At 47.4% G+C, this 9,696-nt stretch overlaps 1 long non-coding RNA gene across 1 annotated transcript in view; it reads right to left on the reverse strand.

Moving 5' to 3' along the window:
- Positions 1–5,550: 5,550 nt before the first annotated feature.
- LOC109304659 overlaps positions 5,551–9,696 on the reverse strand; it is a 9,289-nt gene continuing 5,143 nt past the window's right edge. Inside the window, exon 2 of the long non-coding RNA XR_002099442.1 lies at positions 5,551–9,549. This is a non-coding gene — a long non-coding RNA (uncharacterized LOC109304659). The remainder of the gene's footprint in view (positions 9,550–9,696) is intronic.

Here is a 9,696-nt window from a genome sequence, read left to right on the forward strand (position 1 = left end):
TCTCCCACCCCATCCCACATACCTACCCCCTGCCCCACACACTGGTGGATTGAGGCCTGGAGCCAGGGGGGCAGTGGGTCAGGACTGGCCATTGATGTTTACAAATGAGTCCTGGTAGAAAAAAGTTTGAAAACCACTGGTCTAGGGCGTGCAGTGGTTTGGATGAGAGAGAGGGGGCTTGAATTGTTTGTAGTTGATCAAGAGCTTTCTTTCAGTTATTGATCCAGCTGAGGTTTGGCCTCTATTTTTATAAAAACTGTCTACAGTCCAAGGTAGAAGTGTGGCGAATCTAAAGCATTATGTCCAATAGCATCTCTGACAGTATTCACCAAGGGAGAGGGAACATCTTGTGCTATGCTGCCTTAGATTTTCACTGGCATTGCTATGGGAATAGGTGAGGTTCATTTTACAACACTCACTGTAGTATGGCTGTTCTCCTGGAACCCCTTTTCAAGAAGTTGTTCGGCACTGATCTGCAGGCCAGAGGGATTTGAACATCCAAGCTATACTCCATCCAGCACTCTCTACCTTACAGACTTCTCTCAGCACTGAAAAGAAAGCATCAGGCAGTCTTGCCAAACACAGAACTGCTTCCCTTGACTTATGAGAGTGAGATCCTTCCTATCAAAGCAAGAAAGGAGCAAGATCCCTGTGAACACAAGGCATCTGTGTAAGAGGCGCAGAGCAACATTGCCTCACTCGACTCCTCTGGGCTGGAGGGAAAATGTTTGTTGGGCCCAGTACCCTAGATACCCAAGGACAGTAATAGGAAAGGGGTCACACATGGGACTCCCTAGCTCCCTTGATTCCTCCTGCAGGAGGTCTGAACCACAGCAGGCCTGCCATGGTAATACCCTTTTGCCTTGTGAATGGTTCAGGGTCAACCAATGTTCACTCCCTGACCTTTAACTAACACTGGAGTGGCCCGACAGTGCCCACAGGCTCTGACATGCAAACATGTGCAACTGAGAGACAAGTCAGTGAATCATCTGAAACTTTTATTACACCGATTTGGTTTACAATCTTTGTACTTTGATATTCCCAACAAAAAAGGCAACATTGTGATATACTGTTTGTACATATATAGAGAGAGACAGACAGAGCTAGATCATATTGACAGAGTTAAAAGTAAAAACTGTTCCCAGTGCTCACAAAAGAGTTTGTTAGATATATCCCCGCCGGTGCCTCGCTCTGGGTGACGGATACAAACATCCATGGCTCTGCTGCCTGCAGCCCCCTGGCCAGTGGGGCCTTTAGCTGCTTGATGTTATGGCCTTATAGATCAGAAAGGATAGTGTGAGGTTATCACTGGTGGCAGCAGCCAGGCTTTGAGGTGTCAGATGCACTACTCTGCAGCCCTTGCAAATCAATGCATTCACTCCCTCCCAAGTGGCGCATGGATGTTCCTGGTAGCTTGCACTGCAGGGCATACTAAGGGCATCAGCTACACAAAGTTGCTCTCCCTCCCCAAACATCTCCAGAACATGTTACTCATCCTCTGCCACCTAGTACTTTATGTTGAGGTGATATTCTTTTCTTACATATACAAAACTTTTCCTTAAATGACACACCTGGATTCAATGAGATTTTCATTTAAAAATGTCAGAAAAAAACCCAAGGTCCAGATTCAGCCAAGTGGGGCAAGTGCAGCTCCCAGAAAGCCCAGATGGACCTGTCTGCAGCAGGGCTGCATGTGTGCTGGAAATGGATGTGCCTAGAGCATTAGAGTAGCACTCTGCCTGGAGAGCAGGGCTACACACTGAAAATAAGTTAAACATGGGACATGGATGAGTCCCCAAACATGTGCTGCAAATTAACACTCTGGCAGTTGCACAAAGCATAATAGGTTTGTTTGGCAGTCTCTGCTTTGGATTGAGCTGGGAAAATACAGGGGAAAGCAGGGCCATGGATATATTTTACAATAAAGAGTGTATTGACTCACCTTCTCGAACACTCACAACTTTTCTACCTGTGGCCTGCCAGAGATTGGCAGGAAACTAACAGCTCGTGAATACCACATGCACATGTACAGGTGCCACGGCCAGCTTGAAGATGTGTCAAGACAGCCATTTTGAAATCTCCTTGACTTCCTTTCCTCAAGCTTATAAAAAAGTAAGAGAAGCTGATTTGTGAGGGGAAGTAATATCCTTTCTTCAATAGCATAACCGAGGGGGGATGCTGGGGGCATCAGCCATGGGCACTTGTTTTGGCAGAGGGCACAAAAATAACTACTGCCACAGCTGGCAACTGGCCATGTCATCTGCAGCGCAGCAGATGGTGCTGCCCCAAGTGCTGCCCAGGGCATGAAGCTGCTGTGGCACACTTCTACCTTTTACTGGATTGCTCTGTACAGTTGGGAGAGAGAGCAGACAAGCTTTTGAGCATCAAGCACCCCTCATCAGATCCGGGAAAGAAGCATACACAATCCAGGCTGTGGCTACTTGCAGAATACTTGAAGGCCCAAACTTGTCTGCTTTCTCTCCCAACTGTACAGGTTTGGTCCAATGAAAGATATTACCTCAGCTCCCAAATCTTGCCTCTGCCGTATCTGTGGAATCATTACAGCAACAACAATAGCACTATTTATAATGGTGTCCTCCAGCCAGGGGGGCAGAAAGAAAACTGAGCAGCATAAGTGGCCAGGCACAGACCATAAACAAGGAACCATCAAAGTGGGTATTCTGACAGTGCACACACATCCAACCATTTCAAAAAATGAGCGAGTGAATAAAAATGAATGTCAGCTCCTGGACAACTGACAAGAGAACAAAGGGCAAATTCAGCAAATGAACAGTTCCCATGGTCAACAATCCATTCAGCTCTACAAGCGATCATGGGTAGCATAGGACACCAAAAGTGTAGGTAGGACAGACCCTCAGTTTCTACCTTGAGGAGGAGTATCTGCTCCAGCTGTCTCTGCCCAGAGGCTCCCAGGTGCTCTACATGCAACATCCAGTAGTGTGGAGGACCAAAGGCTGGGAAACCATCAAAACCTGACTGTGTGTGTAGTTTGGGGTGGGTTCAAAAGCTCATCCTCAAGCTTGGAGCTCTTGGGAGTAACATGAGAGCTTTTGCTTTGAATGTGCGCTTAAGATCCTCCATCCAAGCTGCATGGAGGATAAGAGCCGGTTCCTTAAAGCACCAGATGGCAAGCTGCGCTTCTGCTTTTCTGAGCTGAATGCATATGATCGTAGGGCCATTCGTTTCATGGTGGCTGCCTGCCCACATCTCTCAGCTTCTGCTATAAGTGATAGTTGAATACATTCTTGAGGTGGTGTGCCAGCAGTGTAATATACATGTAATGGACTGGGCAATATCCAGCCTTAACTGGGTAGTGGGGGCATGCACACAGTTCATTACTTTATTCAGCCCCTCCCTCTAGCTTGTGCTGGCATTGCCCATGCCCCACACTGAGCAACTTTTGCTTGATGCCAGGGGAGATGGAGAAATGTTGCTGCCTGGTTTGCCAGGTGGAGAAGTGTTGCTGCCAGCAACCTCAGCCAGCCAGAGAGGTACTGGAAAATGGCAATTAAGAGGCAGGCAAGGAAGACAAGTATCCCATGGGGTTTGCACGTTTGCCCCGAGACAGTAGGGCATTGCTGGACACTGCCATAGCATCTGAAAGGGCCCAAGTGACAGGACTGAGGCTCATGCATCCTACCTCAGAATGGGCTGAAATGTGGATTTCAAGCTTTCTTTTTCATGAGTGGGTGGATGAATTTAATGCTCTGAAAAGCAGGGACAAGCAGTACCAGGCTGAACCATGCATAGCACAAGCAAGATTCCTACTGCTAAGCCCTGATGATCCACCTCAACCCTGATGGACAGCTAACCCCACTTTACATCATAGACTTATGTTCTCCACAGTCCTGCTAACTGCCCTTAATCCTGGCCTGGCATTTTACCAGGAGTCTCACCACCCTTGAGGGCTAGTGCTCTTGCTCCTATAGCTGCCTCCCTGCCCCCACCCCAAAGGTATCCCAGACCTGGCTCACAGAGTGCTGTCACTACAGCTCAGCCTTTCTCCAGAGCCCTTCCCACTGTTCCAGCCTTCACCTTCTCCTGTAAATTATCTGTCGATGGAAGTGCAAATGAAGCTTTCTAGCCTTGTTTCCCTGTTGCTTAGCTGGGGCAGGCTGTGAGGGGTGGTGTGAAGCAGTGCAGAGACAGTGCTTATAAAGGCTTAAGCGAGGCGGAGGGAACAATGAAGCTAGAGTTATGAAGCACTTTATCCACACTAGCCCAAGCCAGGGAAGCAAGTACTGCCAGAGCCTTACCACTGCCCTGCCAACACCAACCCCTGACCTTGATGGATAAACCTCCCTGGAGGCACAAGGCAATTTAGTCATTAGTACCAATTACACTTCTGAGCCTCTGGCTGCATTATCCATTGTGGTTTGGCGAGATGGACATCTGTTCAGTAGAGACTGAGCTCAGAGCACAGGGCTGGGAAGCAGTGTTATTGCTCTGATAGTGTGTTAAGGAGCCCAGGCCACATGCAGAAACTAAGCATCTCTCACATGCCTAATATCTCCTGGGCGAACAGTGCTCCATTCACAATGTCCAGTCCTTTCCACACCCTTTTGCTTGACTCACGCATTTTGTTCTTCCCCGAAACAATCCCCTACCCTGACACACCAGCCTTCCCTCCACATCTGCCATGAGAAGCCATCATTTCAAAAAAGTCCACAAGTGCCAAGCAGCAGGATGCTAGCCCCTGACCCACTCCCACGTTTCTGATCTCTCGCAGGGATATCTAGGACTTTGACAGTCAGCTTCCATCTCTCTTCAACTGGAAGCCCCTCAAGGCTGGGAGTGCCCCATGACCTGGATACCAGAGGCAACCAGAACCATGTCCTGAAACCAGAGACAAGGCCCCCATTGACCTTAGCAGGAGCAGCACTAGGAGCCAGTGTTTATAAAGTGCCCTAGAAGCAAATGTCTCTGTGCAGAACATTTTCTATAGTGGTAATGCCTTTTGGTCTCTTTAACAGGATTGGGCTCCAGGGCCAGCCATAACACCCTCTGGTGGCTGCACAACTCCTGCCTTTACTCTGGCTCCCTGGGTGCCCCTTCCTTTTCCCCCCTCACCTGCTACCCTTGATATAATAGTTGATTGGTGAAAAAGGAATCTGCCCTAGGATCCCAGAGTGAGCCCTTGTTTGCTCAGTCTGTGGGTTCCTCCTGAACCCTGATGTCCTGCCCTCTGACCCCCATAGTCTGGCCATGCCCCCAGGCACTAATCACCTTAAGGGCTAATGTTGTGGCCTCCACCCTCCCCTACAGCCATGCCTGTGCCTCACAGGTGGTACCAGTTGCTTATTTCCATGGACACTTAGCCCTAGTCTAATATCTGGTCTCTTCAGGACTCAATATTCTTGTTTAGTCTGTGCCCCTCTCAGGCAACAGACTCACTAATCCTCTCCCTGCCCTTCTTGGGAGGTGGGCTGATTAGCCCTCCGCAGTTCTCAGCCCTTTTGGGCTTTGGGCCCCTGGCCCTAGTCTATGCCCTTCTTTAGGCATGCCTCCCTAGCTCTGTTTCCTCTTTTTTCTTTCTCTTGCTGCAGTCAAGCCCCTACCCTTTGGAAAGACTCAAGGTATCCACAAGTCCCTCAGTTACCACTGGGACCTCCAAACATCCCCTTCAGTCCCCTCCCAGACCACTAGTTTAACTGCACCAAAACCCTAAGCACTGTGACTGTAACCATAACCCCTTAGCTGCATAACAAAAATCATTTCCATCCTGAGTCCCAGCTCCCTGCCAGACCTCAGTGCCTTACTTTCCAGTTCCTATTTGCATGCAAACCTCAGCTTGTGTTATAGCTACAGAGCTCTTCCCACTGCAGCTTCCAGGGCCAGATCACCTGGCTTGGCACAGGCCCAGGCTTATATGCCACTCAAGTCCTGCCCACTCCTGGTCAAGTGACTTGCTAGTCCTGGCACAGCTGCTTCTCTCTTTCTACTGGACAGCTTGTTGCTGCTGCCCCAGCTACCTACCATAGCTGTGCCTCTGTTGCTTTGGCAGGGCTCTATCCTATAGTACTACTGCTGTGCAACCAGTATGGCAATAGTTCCTCTCAGCTTCTGGCCTCTGGCTGCCTATTCCTTTGCAGCTAGCCCTGGTTAGGCTGCCTGCTACTGTTTTTTTTTTCCTTCCTGAAGTAACAGGAGCCCCAGGCTCCCTGTTATAGTCCTAAATTAAAGCAGCTGGACTGGTTCTCCTCTGCATTATTTATCAGGGCCTTCTGTTCAGGGAGAGCAGTTTTCCTCCAGGTTCTGAGTCCTGGAGGTCTGGAAAACCCAAATGGCAGACCTTTTCAGCTTCAGATTAATTTGGTGCCTTTTCTCTTTTAGTTTTTTGAGGCTCTGAAGCATCTGCCTATCACTTGTTCAAGGCCAGGGTGGGAAAGTAGTAGACAGTGGGAAAGTTTCCTGCAGGAGAAGCAAACCAGTATAAGCAGCAGGATGTAAAGGATTATGGATGTGCTATGGTGACTAAAGAACCAAGGCTTTCCAACACAGCTCAAAGGGGTCTTGATGTGTTCTAAAGCCTTTCTCATGATATGGCTATTGCCTCTGTCCCTGTCTCACTGCCCATCCCTGCACATAACCACTGACCACAGCAAACAAGATATTCCACAACTACCTTTGCACAAAGCAGAGGCATAACAATATAGATGGGTGCCCAGACACCTGCCTCTATGCTCGATCTCCCCTTGGTGCTGGACTGTCATTGATACAGAGACAATGGCAGTCCAATTCTACCTTCCTTTCCTATTCTTTTTATTCTCTGCCACTAAGTCCTCACTATTTAGTAGAGCTGGTAGAAATTTTCCAAATGTGAAGGGTTTTGAATACATTAAAGTTTCAACAAATAAAAAGGCCCCAGTCCATCCTAAATTCATACTGCCTGGCTGCCCTCAAGTCAACTGCACTGTTCCTCCAAAGCTGTCTCCTAAACCAAAATCAGCGTAGCTATGCTTCACTTGGGAAGTGAGCACTGCCAATGGACAGTTCATTTAGCCTGTCCCTAGCTAGCCCATCTATGGCCAGCCATAACAGACTGAATGCACTGATGTTGACTAAACATGAAAGCTAAACAGTCCTGGGCCTTGCTAGTACTTGGATGGGAGACCCCTGGGGAATCCTGGGTCTTGCAGACAACCTACTGCCTATGGCTGCACTGCTTGTGATTTAGGAGGCAACCTGCCTGAGCCAGCACACTGCTCTTGGGGGGTGACACAGCTGGGCATGGCAAATTAACCATGTGGACATAGCCAAGAGAACCCAAAACATTAAACTAAACAGTATGGGTCTTTCTGATTAACTATATTTTGAAGAAATCATTTTTAAAAATCTTGTGGGACTGATTGTTTTGTTTTCAACCAGCTCTACAGTAGCATAAGTGCAATTTCACTGAACCCATTAGATAATTTCCCTCCCGCCACCCGCCACCTCTCTCGAGGCCAGATTGTTCCCTAGAGGAAAACGCAGACCAAAAAAAGCCTCTCGCTGACTTGAACAGGAGGAATACATCTGTTATCACCTGATCTCATGCATCTGCTTCTGTTTCTGGAGACTTGTCTGTGCTCTTAAGCCTGTGTTTTGAATCCTTTTCCCCCTGATTGATTCGTGGGCTGCTATCCAAAGTCGGAACTCATTAGATGTCAGCTGACAGTGCAGCTAATGGACACTAGGATCATGTGACTGATACAAATACTAAGTCGTCTTGACACATTCTAGCTACACTGTTTCTTTCACTAAGAGAAGACCTAAGATTGCAAAGCAGCTTGCACTGATGGAGTGTGAGAGATCCCCAGGTATATCTGTGGATGAGCAATACTTTGTTCTACAAAATTCACTAAAGTATAATCACAGTGGGTGATCCACAATATTCCCAATTTCCAGGGACTGGTGATATTCCAAGAAGGGCACCTGTGTTCTCAGAAGTTTGGCTTTGCCCATGGAAAGTCTTAAGTCTACAAAACAGAAAAGGAGTTGGGGTACAGAGTGCGGGTGGAAGTCTTTCCTCAAGGCCTTGAGGGGAAAGAAATAAAAACAACATTGGTTTCTGACAGCAGTGGTGCTTGTTACCAATGCCAGAAGCGCACACTGCGCATTAGAATGGACTGACGCCTCAGCAGTTTCTGAAAGTCTTGCATAGGTGGTGATGTACCTGTCAGTAGAGGCTGGCTATGGATTGCAGGAAGATGATCCCACTGGATCCCACAGAGACATTGCCCCCAAGTAAGATGACTAACATGCAGAGAAGGAGAAAGGGAAGTGCATGAGGCTGTTTCCATCCAGGTTCAGATTAGACCTTGAAACTTCTTTCCACTGGTGGGTGAAAAGGCTGTGGAAAAGATGGTCCTTGGGAGAAGGGTCCTGACCCTAGGTGGTAGAGGTCAATTTGTTTGGTGAGTTCTGATGGAGCTGACAGAACAAATCCTTGGGCAAAATGTTCCCCTGCAAAGTGTTACTCTTGGTTCCTTGACACAGGGAGCAGAGCAAAACAGGTTGGCCATTGGGGTAGCTGGCTCGCACAGGCCCACTGCTTGAAGACCAAGTAGATCTATGAAGCTGGATCCAAGCAAAGTCCCAACATTAATTCCACATATAAAATTAATACTGCAATGGGATGATTAGTATGGGCTCTTGAGGACAAGTGAATCTGTGGAGATGCTGGTTCTTCTTCACCCTAGCGTAGCTCCACCATCTTCAGTAGTTACTCTAGGAATGAATGCAGCCCATTGGTTTTTACCTCAGATGGGACTACATCCTTCCTTTCTTTCCAAAATGGCTATTTCCACTGAGGTCAGCAGTACCCACATGAGGAAAGAGGAAACAAAACCAGCCCTGTGTCCCAAACCATATGCTGTATTTTCTCAGATACAACACGCACCTTTTTTCCTCAAAAAAGCTCAGCTGCTGGGAAATATGTTATAAGCAAGGAACTATGGCAATAGCAGTTTCTGCCTGTGCCAGGGAATGCAAAAGTAAGGCTGCAGTGCAACTCATGGGGCTCTCTAGCTGTCAATTGTGGATACTTTCTCTCCAACCCCTACTCAACTTGCTGCTACAGGTTCCTGCTGCAGAAGCTGCTACTCAGTTACTTTACTGCTACTTACCAGTATTTTCAAGGAAAGATCTTTTTTCCTGATGCTGCCTTTCAAAAACAAGGTATGTATCTCGTTTGGGGATGTCTTGTATGCTAAAAAGTGCAGCATGTTGCCCAGTAGACCCCACTCATCTTGGCTAAGCTAAGTCTAGGCCAGCATGCACCTTTGGGGTCCAATATTACAAAACAGTCCTGATTTTTAAAATCACATGCCACAATGGGATAGTGTGGATCCAGAAAGCCAGATATTTCATTTGTTGTCCAATGAAGACCTATTTAAAATACATTTTAAAAAGTCTCAAGGTACCAATAATGTATTGAGACATACAACAGCATGTGGTTTGGTCACATAAATTCTGGCTGGTGTAATATTTCATACAGACATCTGACATCCCACTATGTATGCTGCAGCACAGAATTAGCAGTAGGACCTAGTTTTAAACTGGATGGTTGTACAGTATAAACTGTGTAATAACTAAACAGCAGTTACCAGAGATATGATTGGAATAGCTTGAGTAAAACAAAAAAAGATGAAGGTATTATACTATAACCGGAAGCATCTTTAAATAGGAGGGGGC

The sequence above is a fragment of the Gavialis gangeticus genome, unplaced genomic scaffold (genome assembly GCF_001723915.1).
Source record: "Gavialis gangeticus isolate Ggan-Ray unplaced genomic scaffold, GavGan_comp1, whole genome shotgun sequence".
Taxonomy (NCBI): domain Eukaryota; kingdom Metazoa; phylum Chordata; order Crocodylia; family Gavialidae; genus Gavialis; species Gavialis gangeticus.